General features: G+C 37.8%; 2 long non-coding RNA genes and 1 other non-coding gene across 3 annotated transcripts; all 3 read left to right on the plus strand.

Annotated features, from left to right (window-relative positions):
- The first annotated feature begins 8,100 nt into the window (after positions 1 to 8,100).
- Positions 8,101 to 8,207, plus strand: LOC141610353 (small nucleolar RNA R71). The gene has a single exon (XR_012528256.1). It is a non-coding gene; the product is annotated as a small nucleolar RNA R71 (small nucleolar RNA).
- A 1,693-nt stretch (positions 8,208 to 9,900) lies between these two features.
- Positions 9,901 to 12,283, plus strand: LOC141609408 (uncharacterized). The gene is made up of 3 exons (XR_012527409.1): positions 9,901 to 10,016; positions 10,114 to 10,221; positions 11,999 to 12,283. It is a non-coding gene; the product is annotated as an uncharacterized LOC141609408 (long non-coding RNA).
- A 3,771-nt stretch (positions 12,284 to 16,054) lies between these two features.
- Positions 16,055 to 18,502, plus strand: LOC141609409 (uncharacterized). Its single transcript, XR_012527410.1, has 3 exons — positions 16,055 to 16,234; positions 16,332 to 16,439; positions 18,218 to 18,502. It is a non-coding gene; the product is annotated as an uncharacterized LOC141609409 (long non-coding RNA).
- Positions 18,503 to 25,990: the final 7,488 nt, after the last annotated feature.

Here is a 25,990-nt window from a genome sequence, read left to right on the forward strand (position 1 = left end):
TTTGTAATTTTGAATTGGTGGAATTTCCTCCCCACACTTATTTATTTACATATTTCCAATGGAAATAAATGTGTGGAGGAAATTCGAAAGCGAAATACGTGTTTTTGGTGATTTTTGATTTTTCAGATTTTTAGTGGTTTTTAGTGGTTTTTTTCGAATAAGTATGCAATGCATGATCTAATTTATATGCAATATTGAAATACGATGCAAGCTACACTATATGAATGCAATTTCTATATGTGACCATATGTTACAAAATTTAAACCTAATGCAAACCTAAATGAATGCAACTAAATGATTTACTAATCTAAATATAGTACAAGTAATCTAAATGCATACGAAAATAAATATGGAGGAGAGAGTTTGGATTAAGGGGAAACACTCAAAACACCGATTTGAGTGTGCATTTGTCATTTGGATTGATGTTTGGGGAACATGCCAAAGGCTTTGGATTTTTTAAAGTGGGAACAATCAAAAGAACTTTCAACTCAAGTGCAACTAATGCACAAACAACTACAATACCAAGACTCTTCATTTTCCAATTAACAAAACAATACAAAACCGACCAACCAACAAATACCCCGGAACCACTCAAGTCAACAACCACGCGTATACCCTAAAAGCGAGCCAATCCCCTCCCCACACTTGGCTCTTGCCCCGAGGGCTAGCCCAAAGGTCTATTGTGGTGGTGATGGTGGTGGGTACCGTGAATCAAAGGTGGTGAAGAAGGATTTCCATGAATCCTCAATCCTTTTCACGGCGTCCGAGGTTGACTGGCTTTGCCCCCTCAACTCCTCAAAAGAGCGTCTAGTCTCATCCCTAAATTCCTCAAAATTGGTAGATAGGGTTTTGACTTGTTGGGAGAGAGATCCAAAGTCCCAAGCACTATGGCCATAGCCCATAGGTGGAGGTGGAGCGGGATAGGGTGGTGGCATGAATGGTGGTTGGGGGTAGTATGGGTTATACCCATATCCTTGGTAACCGGGTTGAAACCCGGTTCCCGATGAGGCTCCGGCCTCATGTTGAAATTGGTTGGGCCGAGGGTTAACTTGATGGGGTTGGCGGTGGCGAGGGTTTCCTTGATGAGGTTGGGCATGGGGAGGTGAGGCATCTTCATCCTCGGGTGTGTCCTCGTCATGAGTGAAGGTTGTCTCATAGCGAATGGTGGATGGGTCAAGGCCATAGGTCACTTGAACCCATTTGTCATGGACTCTTTTCCGTGCTATCTCCCCGTCCCTCAAAGGCATCCCCCAATTTTCTTTTTTAAATATGGTGGTGTACTCCGTGTTAGGGAGGGGGATTGCCCTCAAATCGGTGATGAGGAAGTAGAGGTTACTCTCCTCATTCACCGCCCTATACATAAGGCATCTACTAAAAAAGGGTATGTCAAGTTGGGTGGATCCCGGTGCCCTCTCCTCTGGTTCTCCCACCATTCCCAACCCTTGTGCAATTAATGTTACTAAGCCACCCCCCACTACCTTAGTCGGTGGTTTAGCGCCGATCTTCATAAGTTGCGATACCGCCGCCTTTGTAGGGTCAATGGTAAGGGGTTTGTTTTCCATAATTTCCATCAAACTTTGTAAAGCTACGGACCCAACATGATGATAGGACTCGAAGGTGGCAATGATGATGTTCGAGTAAATCCGCAAAAAATAGCGGAACACGGGATTGCGCACATGATGGTTCAAAGCAGACCGGGCCTCATAACCCTCCTCCCTAGCAATTTTTTCCCAAAAAGCATCTCGCTCTCTCAAGTGTCGGTCCGACTTGGAGGACTTCCCCTTAAGCCCATGCAAGTGAGGTACGCCAAGGTACTCACTAATCCTTTCTAAAGAGCATTCATGTCGGTTGTTAAGGATTTGAAATGTGATTATCGGGTTAGCATTTTCCACATTACCTCCCAAGGTGGCGAGAAATTCACAAGTTAGAGACTTATAGGACCAAGCATGAACCGATCCTATTTTAAAATCTACCCTATCGCACAACTTTTCAATATCCTCATCAATTCCCATTTCCTCCATAGTGGGAAGGTGGAAAAATTTTGTTGGGTCAAAATCCTTCTTCATCAATTCATTATATTTTTTTAACTCAGTTGCAGTGTCAAAACTCACATTTCCGCCTTTAACCCGGTGTTTACGAGTCGGTCCTCTAACTAAAGGGGGTGGAGGGAAAGAAGTAGAGTAAATAGTCATACCTTCTCCTAGCCTTTGTCTTTTTGATGCCATTCCAGCTTTAACCCGATTTGTATAAGCTAGAAACCCCGAAATAGTAGAAACCCCGTCTCACAGCTCGAACCCAGAAAAAAAAACGAAAGTGCCCGGATTTGCCCAAAAATTACACCACAATATTCCCCTTTGCCCCCTTACTCTTCCTTCAAAAGATGGTGAAGTTTGAAGGTCAAGAAGTAAGGTAAAAATCGGATCTAAGAATTATTTTATGGTGAATTTCTTTCTTCAAAATGGATTTCTGAAAAGATAGAAATGTTAGAAATGAAGAGTAGATGGAGAATTTGTAGTTGTTGAGTTGATTTGGAGCGATTTTGGGTGTGTTTGAAGGACTTGTAGATGGTTTAAGGTGGTGTTTTAATGGAGTTGGGAGAATAAAGAAAGAGAGAGGTTGTTTCTTTTTTTTGGTTTTTTAAAAAAGATGAAGATTATAAGTGCTGGTGGAGTGGACCGTGTAATTTAATTTAATTTTTTTTTTTTTTTTTTTGGAACATACGCACGGTCGAGATGGGAAAAGCACGGTTGGATTAGCACGGTCTATACCTCCCTGGAAGAGATGCGCACCTTTAAGATGAGGAAGGCACTGTGAGATGCGCGCGGTCTGTACCTCCCTGTAAGAGATGCGCATTCCACTCAATTTTTGCCCATTTTCTTCATTTTTTTCGATCTTTTTTCTCATTTCTTTGACTCTTAAGCCTCCAATTTTCTCCCAAAGGGTCTTGATTGCTACCCATAAATTTCAAAATGCCTCAAATGCTTTCTCAAAGCATAAAAAAAAATCCCTTCAACAAAAACTCAAACACACTAAAACCGTCAAATGTGGGTTGCCTCCCATAAGCGCCCTTGTTTAACGTCGTAGGCTCGACCAAGTAAGCAAGCAAACAATTTTCATGATGAGGATAGAAAAGCTTACTTGACTAGAAAGGTTTCAAGGATCTTCATTTCCCTTTGGACGGGATTGCCAACGTGATAGTGCTTTAATCTTTGACCGTTTACTTTAAAAGTTCGGTCTCCTTGGCTTATTTCAACCGCCCCATGAGGGAAAGATCGGACAACGGTGAAGGGTCCGGTCCACTTCGACCTCAACTTTCCGGAAAAGAACTTCAAGCGGGTATCATATAGAAGAACCAATTCTCCCTCCTTGAACTCTCTCCTAATTATGCACTTGTCGTGAAATCTTTTCGTCCTTTCTTTGTACAACTTAGCATTCTCATAGGCTTCTAGCCTAAATTCCTCCAATTCATTCAAATCAAGAAGTCTCTTCTCACCGGCCGTCTTCAAGTCATAGTTGAGATGCTTGATGGCCCAATATGCCTTGTGCTCAAGTTCAACCGACAAATGACAAGCCTTGCCATACACCAATCGGAATGGCGAGGTACCGATCGGTGTTTTGAAGGCCGTCCGGTAAGCCCACAAAGCATCATCAATCTTCAAGGACCAATCCTTTCTTGACTTGTTCACGGTCCTCTCGAGTATAGTCTTCAACTCTCGGTTGGAAATCTCGGCTTGCCCATTAGCTTGAGAATGGTAGGCAAGACTCTTCCTTTGTTGCACACCATACTTTTTCAACAAAGCTTCTAATGCTCTCTCTCCGAAATGCGTACCACGATCGCTAATGAGGACTCTCGGGACCCCAAACCTTGGAAAAATGATCTTTTGAAGTAGCTTGATCACTTCCTTAGCATCACAAGTCTTGGTCTGGATCGCCTCAACCCATTTGCTTACATAGTCGACCGCCACAAGTATGTATTCATTTCCAAACGATGATGGGAAGGGACCTTGATAATCTATCCCCCACACATCAAAAAGCTCAACCTCAAGCATGAAATTCATTGGCATTTCATGTTTCCTTGTGATATTTCCACTCCTTTGACATTTATCACATCCTTTAACATAAAAGGCAACGTCACGGAATAGAGAGGGCCAAAAGAAACCGCATTGAAGTACTTTAGCGGCCGTTTTCTTGGAACTTGCATGGCCACCACAAGGTAAGTCATGGCAATGGCTCATTATGGAGGTAGCTTCCTCTCTTGGAACACACCTTCTTATCATCCCATCGGCACACGACTTATACAAACATGGGTCATCCCAATAATAGTGTTTCACATCATGAAAGAACTTCTTCTTCTTGTGATAGTCATAATCATGAGGAATTATCCCGGAGACCAAATAATTGACAATATCCGCATACCACGGTGCTTCTCCTAAGCTTAGGGACAACAAGTGGTCATCGGGCAAATAATCATTGATAGGGAGCCCATTGTCAACATTGAGGTTGATTAGCCGGGATAAATGGTCGGCCACCACATTTTCAACTCCTTTCTTATCCCTAATTTCCATGTCAAACTCTTGGAGAAGTAATATCCACCTAATTAACCGAGGCTTGGACTCCTTCTTGATGAGCAAGTGTCTCAAAGCAACATGGTCGGTGAACACTATAACCTTAGCTCCCACCAAGTAGGTCCGGAACTTCTCCATTGCAAAAACCACGGCCAAGAGCTCCTTTTCCGTTGTTGAGTAATTTGTTTGAGCATCATCAAGAGTTTTGCTTGCATAATGAATTGCATGCACCTTTCCATCCTTCCTTTGGCCTAAAACCGCGTCCAAGGCATGATCGCTCGCATCACACATTAACTCAAACGGCAAGCTCCAATCCGGAGGTTGTATAATTGGAGCACTTGTCAAGGCTTCCTTCAACCTATTAAAAGCATCAAGACACCGGTTAGAGAACACGAAAGGAGTATCTTTGGCTAACAACTCGGTCAAAGGTCTCGCAATCTTATAGAAGTCCTTGATGAAGCGGCGGTAAAAGCCCGCATGTCCAAGGAAACTTCTCACCCCCTTAACATTGGTGGGAGGTGGGAGACTAGCAATGACCTCTATCTTAGCCTTATCAACTTCTATTCCACGATTTGACACTATGTGTCCTAACACAACACCTTCTTGTACCATGAAATGGCACTTCTCCCAATTAAGCACAAGGTTAGACTCTTGACACTTGCTCAAAACTTTCTCCAAATTCATTAAACAACTTTCAAAACTTTTCCCAACAACCGAGAAATCATCCATGAAAACTTCCATTTCTTGTTCAATGAAGTCGGAGAAAATTGACATCATAGCTCTTTGATAGGTAGAGGGAGCATTACATAGCCCAAATGGCATCCTCCTATATGCATAGGTGCCAAATGGACAAGTAAAGGTGGTCTTTTCTTGGTCACTTGGATGGATGGGGATTTGGAAAAATCCCGAATAGCCATCCAAGAAACAAAAATAGTTGTGTTGAGCTAATCTTTCTAGCATTTGATCCATGAACGGTAAGGGAAAGTGATCCTTCCGGGTGGATTTGTTTAACTTCCTATAGTCCACGCACATTCTCCACCCGGTTACCGTCCTTGTAGGAATCAATTCATTCTTGTCATTTCGCACTACCGTCATGCCTCCTTTTTTGGGAACTACATGAACCGGGCTTACCCACCTACTATCCGAAATAGGATAGATAATGCCCGCGTCAAGTAGCTTAAGGACTTCTTTCCTTACAACCTCTTTCATTATGGGATTAAGCCTTCTTTGTGCCTCTATTGAGGATGCATCCTCATTTTCAAGTAAAATTTTGTGAGTACACAAAGAGGGACTAATTCCCTTGAGGGCACCAATAGTATACCCAAGGACACCCTTGAACCTTTTGAGCAATGAAATTAGTTTCGAGGTTTGGGTGTCATCAAGTGCACTATTGATGATGACGGGAAAAGTGGAATTATCACCAAGGAATTCATATTTCAAAGAAGAGGGAAGAGGTTTAAGTTCAACCGTAGGAGGAGGCGTGGAACTCTCCTCCTTCTTACCGACTTCCAACACTTCGAACTCGGGAGCTTGTTCATGAATTGGAGCCGAATCCAACATCCATACATATGCAAGAGTCTCAATATCTTTGTCATCGACCTCATACCCACTAACTAGACAAGTTTCCAAAGGATCCATAGAGGAAGCTTTTGGGTCATGCTCCTCCATGGGATTCTCAAGAATGTCTACAATGCAACAAGTGTCACCTAGAGATGGAGCCTCCATGGACTTGTGGAGTTCAAATTCCACTCTATCTTCACCCACTTGCAAAGATAGCTTGCCACTCTTTACATCGATCATAGCCCCACCGGTGGCAAGACAAGGTCGCCCCAAAATAATAGGCACATTGTAATCCTCGGGCATATCCATAACAAAGAAGTCACATGGTATTACAAGCTTCCCAACAACCAAGGGTACATCTTCAATCACACCTATGGGAAATTTAACCGACCGATCGGCTAGTTGAAGTGAAACTCTAGTAGGTTTCAAATCTCCCAAATCAAGCCTCTTGAATATTGAAAGTGGCATGAGGCTCACACTAGCCCCCAAGTCACACAATGCTCTTTTAATAGCCACCCCTTGGATAGAACAAGGAATAGAGAAGCTCCCCGGATCTTCTAGCTTGTTAGGAAGCTTGTTGGTGTGAGTAAGTATAGCACTACATTCCTTAGAGAGGTTGATGGTTTGCACCTCTCCATTCTTCTTCTTCAAAGTGACAAGTTCCTTAAGAAACTTGCCATAAGATGGAATTTCGGTAATCATGTCAAGGAAAGGAATCGTGACATTCATTCCCTTCAAGATCTCCACAAACTTCTCATATTTCTTTTCAATTCTAGGCTTTGCAAGCCTTTGTGGAAAGGGCACCGGTGCTACATACTCCCTTGGTGGTGGAGTACATTCTTTGGCCTTAGTTGCAATAGGTTCATCTAGCTTTGGAGGATCAACCATCTCCACCTCCTTAGACTTCTCCACCATACTCTCATCTTCCTTCACAACTTCAACCGGGTGTTCTTTCACAACTTCACTAGACACCCTCTTCCTCTTCCACTTAGGAGACTTCTCAACCTCCTCCAATTGCTTTCCACTCCTCAAAAACACCGCATTCAACTCCCTTGGGTTAACCGTATTACCCGGAAACTTCCCCGGATTTTGAGCCAATTGACTCAATTGTTGAGAAATTTGGGCCACATGAGTTTCCGTAGCCTTTTGGGATGCCCGTATTTCATCATTAACCCGGTTTTGTGAGGCAATGTGGTTATCAAGCTTTGAGTCGGATTTTTGATTTGCAATAACCAATTGTTCAAAGGCTTGTTCCCAAGATGGTTTTTGAGGGGTTTGGAAGTTTTGGTTTTGTGGTTGGAAGTTTTGGTTTTGTTGTTTATTGAAGTTTTGTCCCTTGAAACCCCCAAATGGTTGTTGGTTTTGGTTGATAAATTGTTTCCCTTGGAAACCGGGTGGAATTTGCCTTTGGAATTGAGAGTTTTGATTGAACCTTTGTTGTTGTTGAGGTTGAGAAGTGGTTGGGTTTTGAATATTTTTTGAAGCATAAGACAAGAAAGGGTGAGTTCTTTTTCCATTGACAAATTGGTTGTTGTTACTATTGTTGAACCCTTGCCTTGCACTTGTGGATTCCCAAATTCCATTTGCTTGCTCATAGCATTCCTCTTGGAGGGGTGAAATCAAAGGACACCCAATGGGAGTATGCCCTTGTTCTCCACACAACTCACAAGACAAGACTTGTCTCATATCGGAGCTTGGTGGTTTTGAATTTAGCAAAGCAACTTGTTGGGTGAGTTCATCTAACATACCCTTAACCTCCACATTCAAAACCGAATTAGAATCTTTGCTCTTGCCCTTTCTCATTTGCCTATCACTTCCCCATTCCATAGTTCTTGAGGCCATCTCCTCAATTAGTTCCTTTGCCGCTTTATGCCCCAAAATGTCTAAGGCACCTTTCCCCGATCCCGCATCCAATGAAAGCCTAAGGTCTTGAGTCAACCCTTTGTAAAAATTGTTCACTAGCTCGGCCTCGGAGATGCCATGGTGAGGGCATAACCGTTGGAGCTTCTTATACCGTTCCCATGCCTCATATAAAGTCTCATCCTCTTCTTGAGTAAAACTTTGTAATTCACTCTTGACTTTGGCCGTTCTTGATGGAGGGAAATATTTGTTTAAAAATGCCGAAGCCAACTCATCCCATGTTTTGAAGGAATCCGGGTCACAATTCTTCAACCAATCCTTGGCCGAACCCCTAAGAGAACGGGGGAACAACCTAAGGCGAACCGCGTCATCGGAGACCCCATTTGACTTGTACATATCACAATTTTCAAGGAAATCATTTAGATGATCATTTGGGTTCTCCAAGGGACCTCCTCCAAATTGGTTGTCTTGAACAAGGTTGAGCAAGGCATTTTTAATCTCAAAGTTGTTAGCTTGAATTCTTGGCCTTTGGATGCTTGGATTGACTATGTGCTTAGGAGCCATAGTCTCTCTTATCGGAACCGGATCACCCATTGTGTTTGGTTCTTCTTCTAAAACCCCAAAAGGATTTTCAAACACTTCGGTAGCTTCTTGGTGATTAACTTCTTCAATAGGTGGTGTATCAAGTAAACCCCTTCTTCTTAATGAATTAAGTCTTCTTGCCGTGGCTTCAATTTCGCGGTCAAGTTGATATATTGGTTGACCTCGTCTTCGTCGCCTACTCATGCAAAAGACCTAAGCACTTGAAAGAAAGGATTAGTAACAAAGGACTTAGTCTAAACTAGAACAAAAACGATTAATATCAAGCCGTACTCCCCGGCAACGGCGCCAAAAACTTGATGGTCTCAAGTTAAACCTCGCAAGTGCACGATTTTATCGTTGTACACTTTACAGGGTCGATCCCACAAGGAGTAGGTGGAGTACTAATCGTTCTAATTCACAAGCTTAGCTAAGTCGATAAATAACAAAGATGGGGGTGACAAACTAGCACTAAGCTAACAAATTTAAAGACTATAAACTAGACAAGATAAGAACAAGCTAAAAGATAAAGGATAGATCAAATAAAGAGAAGGACTAGAACTCGGTTCTCCCACGAATATAAGTGATTCCACATACTAATCGTCTCGGCTAATCAAAAGGGGTAGAAAAGTAAGGGGGAGATGGCTCTAATTCGCCTAGAACCTCCCTTCCGGGTTCGCAAAAGGACACTAGCTACTCCAACTAACCCCCCTCCCGGGTTCGAAAGTTGGTATTCCTAACTCAAAACCCAACAACCACGAAAACATGCATTTTTCCACGGAGGTCAAGAAATTGGTCAATATCATTAAATACTCATCGTATTCCGGGTCATCCCACTTGTAACGCCCCGTAAATTTCGGACCGTTAATATATTTCAGAAATAATTTATTAATCAAAATAAAAGTGATAATTAAGTATTTAAAGTAAAAATAATTTAAAGAAATATAATTTTATTATATTTTGAAGAAAAGTATTTATTTTGATAGTTTTGAAATGTTTAAAAATAGTTTAAACCGTGTAAAATCTTTTATTTCGAAATAAGGGCGTATCGGGGGAAAAATGACAATTCGTTTGAACGTTGGGTAAACGAATTTGGAAATGGGTCATGTGAATACTCAATTTTATTGTAATCTCGTGTTTAAAGACTTTGGACTTGACGGAATTTGCGTTTGACTTACGGATTTAATTATTATTGAAACGAGTCAAAACCGACTCGTTAAAAATCCCGACTAAAAATCCCGCACTTACTTTGTCCTCCTTTCTTCTTTCACGCGTGACAGCCCCTCCCCTTTCCTTTTATTTTTCTGAAATTCTTGTTGTTCATCCTCTGAAAACACCCAAACTCCATTTTCATACACATTCAAGCTCAAAATCGTCATAAATCCTTCGTTTCTTGTCCGTTTTTCGCGAAATTTACCTTTCCGGAATCCCCTCGCCACGATCTACAACTTAGTATGTTCTAATTTCAATTTTCATTAAGTTATTTTAAGACTATATTTCGGTATTTTCGGTTTTGATGTTTATTTTTGTGTTTTAATTGTTTAATTAGGTGAAGGATTGGAAGACGAGTTCGGGGACTCGTATATTGTAGAGGATAGCGGTTAGTTGTGGTTAGGGTTTCGGTTTTGAGGACTAATTGCTCATTTTCTAGCTTAAGGTAACATATTTCGAGTTACTCGACGAAAGATCGTCACATGTTTTTGATTTTTGTATGTTTGGTGAATTTTTGTTTGGGTAGTAATCTTCACATGTTAAACTTAGTTGCATGCAAGCTTAATTTGTGCCTTTTGGTAGTTTAAATTATCAAAGTTGAATTGGGGACGATTAATTAATTTTCGAGACGGTCTTATAATGTATAAAAGTGAAAAAAAGAGAAGAAATGGTGCGGCAATGCCCTGATCAGTTAGGGCAGCCCACGGCAGCCCCGGCCGGTCTTGGGGTTGGCCCGGGTCGGTCCGTTGCTTGTTTCGCGGTTTTCCATGCTTTGTCCGTCATTTTAAGTTCATCATGGATATAATTAGAATGAGTATACATGGTTAAATTTGTTAAGAGAATCATAAAAGTAGCTAAAAGTTATGCTAATGGTAGAAAAATTATGTCATATTGACAATTATCACATGTTAGGATAATTTACAAAATGAAATGGTAATTAATAGGCTCAAAATGAATTTTATAGCTATAATTGAAATGTTTTGTTGATTGTGCCGAAAACTGAGCCTTAGTCCCTTTGACTGATGCGATGTCGATTAATTGAGTGATTGGTCGGCCGCAATTTGACCCGCACTGTCCGCAGGTGTCAGTTGCGGGTAAAAATTCGGTTGAATGAATTAGATAATCGGCCTTTTTCTTGTTTTAGGCCATTTATTATATCTCTATTTCACATGTGTAATTAGTTGAATTTAAATAGTTTCTTATTTAGTTAGTTGAATTTAAATAGCTTCTTATTTTGTAGTAATGGCCCTAGTTTTCCCTAAAGCCTTTTATATTGTTATAATTGCTAGGATTGGAAATTAGTATTGAATTCTTATTGAGGAACTGTTGGGATTGTATCTTTTGTAAATAGACATTTATATAGCTTTCACATGATAGAATGTTAGAATTTATGTTGGTAAGTAGGACTTTTTGCCCTCTTAAGGTTAAGTGGGTGCCTTACTTGACTTATGTGGTGAGTTTTGGGTGGTGTGGGCTAAAATATTCAAGTGGGACTAGTCGTGACTAGGTCCTAGGTGAGTATTTCTGCCTTCATCATAGATAGGTCTTTATAGTCTCTGACGAGTATATGTTCACTGCTTGATAGCCTTTGTGTTCCTGACTAGTGGATGTTTATCCAAGTTGGGGCATGACCTCAGGTACTAATTTTGATAGTATGGGGTCAGCTTAAGTACTAGCCGACCCTTCGGTGGTGTCCTTAGGGTACTCACTTCACTTTGTTTTAAAAAAAGTTGTGAGTCTTGGGTGCGGTGGTGTGTATCCGCATGTCTAGGTCTCAAGTGATTTTAGGCTAGGGTTGTGTTGTCTCTTGGCCATGTTTTCTTAATAGTAACCGCTGAGCCAAGATACCGGTTCGATTACCTTCCCTACCTCGTGGTATAGACTTGAGTTACAAAGTGACTATTGACGGTGCTAAGAACTTATGCCTGTCTTTGATATATTGCCCTTTCTTGTTTGATGATTCTATGAATCATAGAAGGTGAGATGCAAGCCGGCTATGGTTGATAGAGTTTGGATTACAATTTGTTATATGATTCACATGATAGTTAGTTGGGTCAGTTTAGGGGTCATTTGTTAGAATACATGAAAAGTAAATGGTTTATCAAATTGTTTACATGTTACATTACATGTTACATTAATTTTGACGATTCGTGGCTGGGAGGACTCGAAGTTACTCCCCACTGAATTGTGGCTTTCGTGTTTGTATAAAATGCGATTGACAGGTTGTTGATGCTTTGTTTGGGGTCACAGACGGCTAGTGAGCAAGGAACCTTGGACCTAGTTTTAGCTATTCTATTAGTAAACCTTTTACACTCTTGGTTTGTATATAATTTGAAGGGACATATGTCTCCCTTTCTATTTTTGGTTTGTATCTTTATATTTCCGCGTCTTAAGCTATGTATGTAAATTAATTTATCAGTTGTTGCAGGGTTTTTGACACTCTTCTTGAGTTGGAATTGGTTGTGAATGGTTTAGTTAGAAAATTTTTGAAATTGCAGGTTTTTGGACTAGTTGAACCATTTAAAAACATATCCTACCAGTTTTTCTGTAGAAATTACGCATTTAAGTAATTAGATAACGCTAAATATCAAGGGTGTCACAGTTGGTATCAGAGCTTATTGCTCCCGACGCACGTTTGTGCACCCCACTTAGAATCACTTGACCTTTAAATAATAAACTTGAGAGAAGGGTAGGATGGGTAGAATTAGGATTTTATGTGGTAGTCTGTTTGTGATTGCTAATTGTTAGGTTTGTTGATTGTTAGTTATTAGTTTTGGTGCCGCTAAAGGTTGGTTATGCCAAGTGTAGAATGCTTCCACTTTCTTGATATTTCTTTTCGTATTCAGTGTATCTTACCTTAATCTTCCATTTTCGTTGTTCATTCGTCTTTCAAATTTCTCTTATCTCGCATTGGTAACTACCTTTCAATTCTTTCTCCCGATTCATCTTAGGTTCGTTTTCTTCTTATAATAAAGTCCATGTGGACACCTTCCTTTTATTCCGCAGGATAGTTCCCTTGTTCAAGAGAACCCAGTTTTGAGAGAATGTATCATTGGAGGGCGTGAACGAGTTGAGAAATTGATTGGTTAAGGTTTGAGTGGTATAGGAGAATATAACTTGGGATCCTTTGGTTAATCTTGTTAGTTGTGCTTAATGTGAGAGTTTAGTGAGTTGAGAAAATACCTTGGGATTTATGTCTATAGAGAGCTTGTTTGTTATAGATGATTCAAAGATGGGTACTAACTTAGAACATAGGATGGAATGAACCTAAGCTACTCCATTTGAGAGTCTCGATATTTCTTGTGGAGAATTAAAGGTATGATAGTTAGCCCTAATCCTTGTGGGCCTTGAAAGGAATACAATAGGACATTGATGTTGATTAATGGATTGGTATTGTACTTCGGAATTAGTTAGTTTGTTAAACCTTTTAAGTTGACCAAATCTAGTATAGAGTAGCCCTTGTTGACCTTATAAAACATATCTGAATTTGGGAATTTTGGTGGAATGTTGTTCGATATAATTCGTGAGTTCAAGGATGTGATTCCAATTTGTGGTATCGGAAACTAGAAGTATTAAGTGGTGAGATGATGGAGTAAACAAGCCAGGGTACTTGGAGATGACATAGTAAGTGAAGTTCAATGACGAGAATTGTAAAGGAGATACTTTGGGACATGGATGGTAACAAATGAATTTGTGTGGTGAATTGATTTTGGCTCTTAGAATCAATTGAGTTGAGGAATACTTACCATTGTGGAATCCTTGTTAGTCCTATGATGTAGTAGACATTTAGGGCTTGGTTGAGCACCTTAGTGATGTAACCTTATCATATCGATCATAAGCTTTGATGAGTGTTTGGTAAGCGGTAACCCTTTCATTGTGCCACTTCTATTCTCCTTTCCTTCTCTCTAACGTTCGTTGAACCTTGTTTTTATGCCGAATTTTACGTATCTTCTTCTTGCCCGAGATATCTTCTTAACTTGAATACCTCTTATTTATGTCAATCGTTATCTTTACGGACCGACTCCTTAGTTTCCTAATTTATCAGATTCATGCACCCTTCGGAAATGTTTTACCGTTTCTCTATCACTCCTTATCTCCTTAGTATAGTTGGTACCTTGTTGACCATGTTTACAGAGTTAGTGAGATGTGACTAGAGGATATAGGATTGATTAAGTAGCCGAGTTGGGTTTGGCTTCCATAATCACTTGGGCTATGAGGGTTTGATAATGTATATGTTACCGTGTGAGAAATGTTAAATGTGGGATTATTTGTTGGTTTTAGTAAGTGATATCGATTACTACTTGAGGTATGGTATGAGAGTGAGAGTAAGCTACATTATTGGGAGGTTTTAGCACTTGTTTTGGTAACTAGAAAGGGTAATGGTATGGATGACACAAATTGTTAGGCTAAGGAACCTAATTTCAATTTATGGTTTTAGAAACTCTGAGGTGATAAAGTGTTGTTACAATTATGACCTTGTACCTTGAGAATTTGATGGTAAGTAAGTTTAGGATATCAAATTTGAAAGAATACACCTTGGGGATGTTGATGACCAGAATGGATTGGTGATGTGATGTGGTATTAGTTGGCTCTTGAGAGTTCTTGAGTTGAGAGAGACTTAGTATTGAGAAGAATTTGCTAATCCTATAGTTTTATAGACCTTGAGGTCGCATTGAGTACTTGAGATGATGGGATGATGTTGTAGCTGAGTGTAGATCCGCTTTTGGCAATCCTTAATAAGTAAAAGGATAGAGAAACTTGAGATCCTATTGATTTTTCATAATTTGAGGTTGGTATGTTACTACCTTGTTCTGAAATGAGAACCTTGTGGAATATTTGAGGAACCTTCTCTTGGAGTTTAGAGCATGGTATTGGGACTCTTGATTGAAGGTTTACTTTTTGAGGAACCCATAGTTGACACTAGTGAGATACAAATACAGCTTTGTTGGAAGTCTTGACCTTAGGCTTGTGAAAGTCGTTTCGGGATGTTTGAGAATTTGGAGCGTTGAGATCACACTTATAGTGAAATATCTTGTTCCAGGGAATATGTTAGGAAGAAGTAACATAAGCGATTGAGGAGACTCTTGGGAGTGATGTTGTTATTGGAGATATGAGTGTCCAAGCGTTTCCTTGGTGTCTAATCTCCCTTCTTCCTTGATCATGAGCGTTACCGCTCATATCTCTCTTTCTTACATCATCATACTCCTCTCGTAAGTTTGATGTTGGTAACCTATGAAACTCTATCTTTGACATCCTTGTAATTATGACTTCAATTCTTACCCCATAAAATTCATCATAGCTTTTTTTTTGATTGGTTAAGCTTGAATCCTTTTAGCATACCTGCTCCTATGAGGTCTAGGTTACTTTTCACTTCGGGGAATTTCTAAATATTTCAAGCTACCAGTTTCGATTCATTCTTGAAAGTTTATGTCACTTCTGCAAACCTAACCTATTTTTAAGGATTTGAAAATGAAATTTTGATTTATTTCCGTAAGGTATTGCTTTTTCTTACTTTTGTTCCGAGTTTCTAAGCCTTGTATAATCATATTTAGTAAAGATAGTATTCTTACTATAGAATTTTAAACTAAAAGGTTGAAAAGACTTTTATGATTTTCAATGGTTTTAACATTAGTGAATGTTAAATCTCGTTGTTGGAGACGTCCCAATAATGGATTTTCTCATTTATTGGTGTAGAAATATTTTTATATCTTGATATGAATATGGATGTTCTTGTCTGATCAACAAGAGTATCACCGTTTCATTGAAAAGATATCTATATTTTCTTATAACTATAATTTCTCCTTCTAAGTTTCGAGGACGAAACTTTTTAAAAGGAGGGGTGATTGTAACGCCCCGTAAATTTCGGACCGTTAATATATTTCAGAAATAATTTATTAATCAAAATAAAAGTGATAATTAAGTATTTAAAGTAAAAATAATTTAAAGAAATATAATTTTATTATATTTTGAAGAAAAGTATTTATTTTGATAGTTTTTAAATGTTTAAAAATAGTTTAAACCGTGTAAAATCTTTTATTTCGAAATAAGGGCGTATCGGGGGGAAAATGACAATTCGTTTGAACGTTGGGTAAACGAATTTGGAAATGGGTCATGTGAATACTCAATTTTATTGTAATCTCGTGTTTAAAGACTTTGGACTTGACGGAATTTGCGTTTGACTTACGGATTTAATTATTATTGAAACGAGTCAAAACCGACTCGTTAAAAATCCCGACTAAAAATCCCGCACTTACTTTGTCCTCCTTTCTTCTTTCACGCGTGACAGCCCCTCCCCTTTCCTTTTATTTTTCTGAAATTCTTGTTGTTCATCCTCTAAAAACACCCAAACTCCATTTTCATACACATTCAAGCTCAAAATCGTCATAAATCCTTCGTTTCTTGTCCGTTTTTCGCGAAATTTACCTTTCCGGAATCCCCTCGCCACGATCTACAACTTAGTATGTTCTAATTTCAATTTTCATTAAGTTATTTTAAGACTATATTTCGGTATTTTCGGTTTTGATGTTTATTTTTGTGTTTTAATTGTTTAATTAGGTGAAGGATTGGAAGACGAGTTCGGGGACTCGTATATTGTAGAGGATAGCGGTTAGTTGTGGTTAGGGTTTCGGTTTTGAGGACTAATTGCTCATTTTCTAGCTTAAGGTAACATATTTCGAGTTACTCGACGAAAGATCGTCACATGTTTTTGATTTTTGTATGTTTGGTGAATTTTTGTTTGGGTAGTAATCTTCACATGTTAAACTTAGTTGCATGCAAGCTTAATTTGTGCCTTTTGGTAGTTTAAATTATCAAAGTTGAATTGGGGACGATTAATTAATTTTCAGACGGTCTTATAATGTATAAAAGTGAAAAAAAGAGAAGAAATGGTGCGGCAATGGCCCTAAGAAAGAATCGCGCAGGCCCACGGCAGCCCGGCCGGTCTTGGGGTTGGCCCGGGTCGGTCCGTTGCTTGTTTCGCGGTTTTCCATGCTTTGTCCGTCATTTTAAGTTCATCATGGATATAATTAGAATGAGTATACATGGTTAAATTTGTTAAGAGAATCATAAAAGTAGCTAAAAGTTATGCTAATGGTAGAAAAATTATGTCATATTGACAATTATCACATGTTAGGATAATTTACAAAATGAAATGGTAATTAATAGGCTCAAAATGAATTTTATAGCTATAATTGAAATGTTTTGTTGATTGTCTTAAAAACGAGCCTTAGTCCCTTTGATCGATGCGATGTCGATTAATTGAGTGATTGGTCGGCCAATTTGACCCGCACTGCCGCAGGTATTTGGGGTTGCGGGTAAAAATTCGGTTGAATGAATTAGATAATCGGCCTTTTTCTTGTTTTAGGCCATTTATTATATCTCTATTTCACATGTGTAATTAGTTGAATTTAAATAGTTTCTTATTTAGTTAGTTGAATTTAAATAGCTTCTTATTTTGTAGTAATGGCCCTAGTTTTCCCTAAAGCCTTTTATATTGTTATAATTGCTAGGATTGGAAATTAGTATTGAATTCTTATTGAGGAACCGTTGGGATTGTATCTTTGTAAATAGACATTTATATAGCTTTCACATGATAGAATGTTAGAATTTATGTTGGTAAGTAGGACTTTTTGCCCTCTTAAGGTTAAGTGGGTGCCTTACTTGACTTATGTGGTGAGTTTTGGGTGGTGTGGGCTAAAATATTCAAGTCGGGACTAGGCCGTGACTAGGTCCTAGGTGAGTATTTCGGCCTTCATCATAGATAGGTCTTTATAGTCTCTGACGAGTATATGTTCACTGCTTGATAGCCTTTGTGTTCCTGACTAGTGGATGTTTATCCAAGTTGGGGCATGACCTCAGGTACTAATTTTGATAGTATGGGGTCAGCTTAAGTACTAGCCGACCCTTCGGTGGTGTCCTTAGGGTACTCACTTCACTTTGTTTTAAAAAAGTTGTGAGTCTTGGGTGCGGTGGTGTGTATCCGCATGTCTAGGTCTCCAAGCAGATTTTAGGCTAGGGTTGTGTTGTCTCTTGGCCATGTTTTCTTAATAGTAACCGCCGAGCCAAGATACCGGTTCGATTACCTTCCCTACCTCGTGGTATAGACTTGAGTTACAAAGTGACTATTGACCGTACTAAGAACTTATGCTGTCTTTGATATATTGCCCTTTCTTGTTTGATGATTCTATGAATCATAGAAGGTGAGATGCAAGCCGGCTATGGTTGATAGAGTTTGGATTACAATTTGTTATATGATTCACATGATAGTTAGTTGGGTCAGTTTAGGGGTCATTTGTTAGAATACATGAAAAGTAAATGGTTTATCAAATTGTTTACATGTTACATTACATGTTACATTAATTTTGACGATTCGTGGGGGGAGGACTCGAAGTTACTCCCCACCGAATTGTGGCTTTCGTGTTTGTATAAAATGCGATTGACAGGTTGTTGATGCTTTGTTTGGGGTCACAGACGGCTAGTGAGCAAGGAACCTTGGACCTAGTTTTAGCTATTCTATTAGTAAACCTTTTACACTCTTGGTTTGTATATAATTTGAAGGGACATATGTCTCCCTTTCTATTTTTGGTTTGTATCTTTATATTTCCGCGTCTTAAGCTATGTATGTAAATTAATTTATCAGTTGTTGCAGGGTTTTTGACACTCTTCTTGAGTTGGAATTGGTTGTGAATGGTTTAGTTAGAAAATTTTTGAAATTGCAGGTTTTTGGACTAGTTGAACCATTTACAAACATATCCTACCAGTTTTTCTGTAGAAATTACGCATTTAAGTAATTAGATAACGCTAAATATCAAGGGTGTCACACCACTCCTCCTTCCGGAGGTCGATTTCAAACGCTAGCCTAGAGGCACCCTCCCTCGGTTCTCCCTTCCGGTCTCAACCTTAGTTGGTGACAAAGTCAAATTTAGGGTATCCAATTTACAACCTAACCAACTTCCGTTGGTGGACAAGGGTCACAAGTTGACACTACCCAAAACCCAAACCTTAAACATGCAAATTCCCCTAAACTACCCTCACCAATTTTCCCAACAAATTAGCCTTAATGATAATTAGTTAGTGAAATTACCCATATCGGGTCAAACCGAGTCCTAGAAGGAGACTACTCACTAATCATATCTCTAAAGGCTAAATAAACAACAAAGATGGAATCTTTAAACATAAACATGGGTGGAAGATGAATTCTACTTTTAAACATTCAATAATCCAACAATAATTATGAAGAAGGGTGATTTAATCTAATAACAAGGATGAACAAACTAAAAGACACAATCTTTAACACAATCAACTCAAAGATTAAGTCTTTGAGGACAACTAGCAAGGGTGAACAAAAGAGAGAGAATCAAAGAAAAGATGAACAATGAAAAGCTTAACAATGGTGAAAACAACAACAAGTAAACAACAAAGATGCCATCTTTATCATAAACAATCAACAAACTTGAAGGAAAAGCAAATGTAAACAAATGAAATTAAAGAGAGAAAGAGAAATTGAAATATACCAACAACAAGAACAATTGAGAAAACAAGTAATTTGGTGAAAGAAAGCTTGAATCTTGTAAATTGTTTGAAGGATTGTCACAAATTACAAGGGGTTTTTCTATTTCTTCCACTAAGAGTTGTTATATGATGATAATCTCCTCAGAAAACTCAAGTTTCTTGCTTATATACTAGGTTACAAATCAAGTAAAAACGACTTAAAACAATGTCGTTTAAGCTAACAAGAGTATTGCGCGAATCTGGAGATGCGCACTGTCGAGTTGAGATACGCACGGTCAGATGCGCACGGTTTGTGCTTTCCTGTAAGAGATGCGCATCTTGGAGATGAGGAAGGCACTGTTGGATGCGCACGGTTTGTACCTTCCTGTAAGAGATGCGCATCTTTCTTCTGGATACGCGCTAGACTCAGCCTTTTGTTCTCTTAAGCCTTTTATTCCGTCTTGGGTTGGGCTTGTGGTCATATGTATCACATATGGGCCTCCCTTAGTGGGTGTAGTATTGTTAAATCATCATCTTTCCTACAAAAAATGGATAAACACAACCAAAACCGAAACAAACTTTCAAAAGGACGGGATTTGAGCATTATATGGAATTAAAACCTTGAAATGCACATAAAATACATTCAAGTGAGCTATAAGCAAAGGTTCTTAGGCATAGAAAGAGCGTAAATAAAGAAGTTATCATTGAGCATCCGTGAAATCTGGCTTATTGAAAGTTGGCACGGGTTGATTGTAAGACTGAGATGTCTGAGACGGATAATAGGGTTTTGGCTGAGCTTGAGAGAAGTTGTAAGATGGATTTGTGCCCTTCCCTTTGAAGTTTTTGGCATAAAAAGATGCGGATTCATGATGAATTTGAGTGTCTTGACTGAATTCTCTTTGCTTTTCTTCCTGCAGCAGAAGACTATACACAGATGCAATAGAAGGAAGGGGAGTCTGCATCAACAATGTTCCTCTAACAGTTTTGTAAGAATCATTTAAACCCATAAGAAGTTGAACAACTCGTTGATTCTGTTGAAATTTATCCCTCTTTTCGGTAGCTCCACAAGTACAAGTACAAGAACAAGGAGGATTAAGACCCATAGCATCAACTTCATCCCAGACAAGTTTGAGTTTAGTGAAATAACTGGCAATATTATCATCTCCCTGGCTCAAATCAGTCAATTTCTTGTGAATTCCATAAAGTTGTGCACCATTGGTTTGGCCATAACGATTATGAAGTTCGTCCCACGCAATTTTAGCAGAATTCGAGTAAAGAACAGAATTTGAGATCGCAGGAGATAAAGCATTCAAAATCCATGTGAAAACTATGTCATTACATTGCTGCCAAACTCGAATTGCAGAATCAGGAGAATTAGGTTTAGGAATTGTACCGTCGACGAACCCTAATTTGTTCTTTGGTGACAACGCAATCTCCATGCTTCTCTTCCAACCGCTGAAACCATCGCCTTCGAACACATTTGCAATTAGCTTTGATGTCAACAGATATGTCTTTGTGATCTTCGTCGGATTGTTGTCGATCGTTTCCACGTTTTCCGGCATTTTTCTGGAAAATGTTCTTCGCAAAATCGCAAATTAATTGACGTATTTGTGATTTTTAGTAACGAAATTTGTGTAAAAGACAGGAAAAACAAGTATTTTTGTGATTTTTGTGATGAATTTGAAAGGAATTGAAAAAAAAAATTAGGAATTTTCAGATGAAACCCTAGAAATTGGGGGAAAAAACGAAAATGCAGAAAGGAGAGTGAAATTATCTTCGATGCGGAAGCGAAATGGATCGTAACAGGTATAGAGACAGGACTAGCCTGCTCTGATACCATAATGGAATCCGTAAGAAGATGCGGAAGCCATTGATATGTAAACAAGAAAGCTTAAGTTCTAATAATGTTCTAGAGAGAGAAAGAGTAAATAGAAAGAATGATTGTATTAATGATGAATGTGTGTAATAATTAGTTACAGTATGACTTATATACAGTTGACTACTTCTAACAACTTTATATGTACAGTTGACTACAACCTCTAACTAATTTTAGTAAACTCATGTTATTCCAACAGTAACCCACATAAAAAAATTAGATTAGTTAGATACTCAATTTTGTATAAATCATGAGTTAACAAATTTAAAGGGTAAATATTGAAATCAAAGGATATCAAATTTACCTTTCAAAAATTTGAAGCAAAACAACAAATCAGAATATACTTCAATTTAAAAGTAGACATCAAGTAATCCATCTTCTTTGATGTGATTATGGGAGGAATGATAGAAGATCGTCTACCTTGATTGTGATACTCGGATAGAAAGTGATGGATGATGTTACGAATGGAATGAAGAAAAAATGCACAGGAATAAAGGCTGGCGGGGGTAGGTGAAGGGAGATAAAATTCTGGAGGTTAGCTTAAAATTTTTACCGGTTTAGTCAATTTTAGGGTTAGACTCACACTATCAGAGTTACGCGGGAAAATATGTGTTGGATGACGTCACTGGTTTGTGTTTTATAATTTAGTATAGATTATAAGATAATCGTTGATCTCAAAATGGAGATCTTATAATATTTCTTTATGTTTGTTATTAAGCGTATATTGTTGTGCAATTTACTATTATGCTTTCCCGATCAACCTATTTGAATTTGTATTTTTGTATTCATGAGTATAATCATCTCTAACATATATTTTTATTTTTCATTTCATATGAACTATTATCAAGGCATGTACTAAAAGAAAGCGTACTAAAAGGAAGCGAAAGTGAACCTTCAGATAAATATTAAATAGTATGGTTTCTAAATTCTAATCCGTATATTTTTATGTTTATGTGTTCTTTTTTTCAAAACCGGAATAGATTATTTTATAGTATTTAATACTATTTTTATTTTTATATAGGATCGTGGACATAAGTATAACAAGAGATGGATCAAATTCTTGAAATAGCAATAAGGAACTTCAAAAATTTTATGAACTTTTTGGTATTCTAATTTAGGTAATATAGTTTATTAGATTATTGAGCAATTGAAATGAGAATTTAATTCGTAATACATGGAGTAGATACCGATCATACCGTTGAATCGTATCTAATATTTTCTATCGATATAATAAATGTTTTTCAGATGTAAATAATATTTGAAGCATGCACGTGGTAATAAGACTTCAAAGATATTTCTATGGGAGGGTTGATGGAGAGGTCTGGAAATAATTTGGAGATGACTATACTGAGGTATTGAGTTTACAACCTTATAAAGCATCATTGAACATTTTTCCATACGGAATTTATTATATACGGATGGTTTCAACTTTTAATATTTTAAAAACTCACTTTATTATATTGCGGAGTAAAACACACATATATATAATGAGTAGTCTTTGTCATTGCTCCGTTGTCAAGTTTCTCAAAATTAGTAGTTACCACATTGTCACTTGCAGGATTTGATTTTAAAAAATAAACCAAAGTTGTCAAAGAAATAAGTTATTAACTAACTAATTTTTATGTATTTCAATACTGTATATTTTTAAATGGACCAACAACTAATTACTCGAACAAATATTAACAACACGATAAAAATATCAAAATTAAAATAGATAAACCCGTAAATTTCACGGGTCACAAACCTAATTTCTTGGTAAAACAGGTTTTTGCTGAGAATTAAACGAAAATGTGTAGACAATGTGGGTTTTGAATTAATTTAAAGAAAACTTTACAAAGGTGAAAATAGAAAAAGTAGAAGCTATAAATAAATTTTTAATTTTTTGTTACCGAAATAATAAAGGACATTACTTTCGTGCTTACGTACGTAGGCTTTCGTAGATCCAGATTCAACCTTAACAATTCTACACAAGCATTATTGTTGGTGATTTAAGAGTAATTATCGGTTCATTTGGCGTAATTAAGGTTGGTTCATCGATGGGTAATTTCTAAATAATATTATGCGAGTTCGGGAAGTCCGAAGTGTGCGCTTGCATAATTATTTACGGGATTCGGTATAGTTTTTGTTCGAATAACTAGAATCCATTTTTGAAATAATGGTCAAAAATAAAATATTTGTCGTTTTGGGTCGGTTTTGAAAATATTTGTCAAAATGGTGTCCACGTAGGCTCGAGATTTCTAGACCTAAAACACGCCACTACCAATGGCGTGTTTATAATGAGTACGGAAAGAAACTTCATTAAAAAATGGACTAAAACAAACACGCCATTGAGAATGGCGGGTTTCGGAGGGGAAACACGCCACCCCTAATGGCGTGTCTTATGTAATTTTTTTTTTTTTTTTTTTTTTTTAAAGTTCAGTCAGTTGTGGAAAAAAATTGTTGTAAAGACACGCCACTACTAATGGCGTGTTTCCTTCACAAAACACGCCATTAGTAGTGGCGTGTTTCAGGTCTAGAAATCCCGAGCCTACGTGGACACCATTTTGACAAATATTTTCAAAACCGACCCAAAACGACAAATATTTTTATTTTTGACCATTATTTCAAAAATGGACTCGAATAACTATGACGGGGTAATTAAAATTACGCGGAATTTAATTAATTTTAATCCGAATTTATGAAGGGTTACAACTCTTCAGAAATTCATTCCCTTATCGATCCCTTATCCTTGTTTCTTTTTCTATATAAATAGATGAAGGATGAGAAAGAAATTATACAGTAAAACAAACTTTCTTCTACATCAAAGCAACGATATAACTTTCTACACAAAAATTAGAGGGCATCGCCTTATCTCAGTAGAAAATTCGATTTCACCCAGGCATTAAAAATGGATTATTCTATTAGGAAAGCGGACGTGTAATTCAGTTTCCTAACAACTACCATATACAATCTATATTGAATAAACAACGCAATGATATATTGATAATATTGCGTGAGCATATTGTAGTAGTAATACCTAGGGATGGCAATGGGTAGGGTCTGGGTAGGGTCCGCCTAGACCCGGACCCGACCCGAGATTTTTCCTTTGGACCCGTGCTACCCAGGACCATGCAAGGGTCTAAAATTTGAGGACCCATACCGGACCCTATGGGTAAAGGTAGGGTCAGGTCTACCCATGGTCAGAGTTTCACCACTTTAGTAACAAGATTAACAGGTATGGGGTCTATAATATTAAAAAAAAAATTCATACTACTTTAACATTACGAGTTTATTAATCTGCCGTTAATGGTGATTGTCGGTCGAAGCTATTAGAGAGGTGGTTGCCGGTCGCGTATCGATCTTTGTGGTGGTGGTTTTCTTGTGTCAGTGGTGGAGTGGTGGTATTGTTCGAAGAGTTTGGTTGGGTTTTATCACTTTATGGGATGAGGGAAGAAAGAAGAGACTTTAGTTGGGTTTCTACGGTCTGCGGTATGAATTCGAAAAGTTGTAATTTTGATTTTTTTTTTTAATAAAGGGTCTAAGGGTGGGTATGGGTCTCATAACTTGGGCCCGGACCCGGACCCGGACCCGAAATATTTTCTTAAGACCCATACCCGACCCATACCCATTGGGTCTGGAAAAATGAGATTCATACCCGACCCGTTAGGGTCCGACCCTCAGGGTCTGGGTCGGGTCCCCGACCCACTGCCATCCTTAGTAATACCGACTATACATATTGGTATTATTGCGTGAGCATACTGTCCCTACTTACCTGTCTATGTAACTTTCAATTTATATGTAGTTATATAGCCTTGCTCCAGACGAGCAGCTGATAAATCAAAACTTGTACATCAACCACAAAATGAAACCATTCTATGAGCTTGTCCTCATTCTACTTTCATGGCTTTTACTGTCCCTTTGTACATGTCACCCTACCCTCGGTCGTAATATTACAAATAACATCCAATGTATTAACAGTGAGAGGGATGCCCTCCTCCAATTCAAGCATGGAGTCACAGCCGATTATTGTGGACTGCTCACTTCCTGGGAACCCAATACCGACTGCTGCCGATGGACTGGGGTCGTCTGTAGTAACTTGACCAATTATAGTCAAAACATGTTCTCTTGTAACTCATTAGCATCATTGTTCTAATTAAATATAGAGCTCCACTATCATGTCGTTTAAAAGAACAAATAATCTTCTTTATTATTTTCTCTTTCTAATATATCATATATTTCTTTAATCTGATAGCCAAATGTCTTTGATGTGGTATCATAGTTTTTCATCTAGAGTTGATGTGGCAGTCAAATAAAGCACAACTAAATAAGGAAAAACAAAGACTAATTGAAACCTGCCTTTAATAAAAAAAATTATATTACTAAATATTATATTCAGTCCTTATGTTCAATGATCTTTAATGCGTTATAAATGTCTTTTATGATATATTAAAATCTATTTTGAAATACATTTTAGCTGAATTTATAAGACTTATAAATTACGACTATAGTTATAATTAAAAGAGGATTAACATTTGATTTTCAAAATATCTTTTACGAAATTATTATTTTATTTTCCGAAAATTAGCCAAAATTATTTTGAAAAATACGAAGTATTTTTTTAAATAGACAAAATTTTAGCTAGATGTAGCTTATTTCAAAAAGATTTCAACTACATTAAAATGTTACAGTATAAGATATAATTATTTTATGATCCTTATACCATTCCTCAACACGTATATTATTGGATACAGATAAAGGAAAAAAATTGTAACACATATAAATTACATGTGACGAAACACTTTATATTAAAAATCCATAAATATCTTATTGCGTTCTTATATATTTGAGACAGATAAAGTTAATATATTAG

Source organism: Silene latifolia, chromosome 10 (genome assembly GCF_048544455.1).
Source record: "Silene latifolia isolate original U9 population chromosome 10, ASM4854445v1, whole genome shotgun sequence".
NCBI lineage: Eukaryota > Viridiplantae > Streptophyta > Magnoliopsida > Caryophyllales > Caryophyllaceae > Silene > Silene latifolia.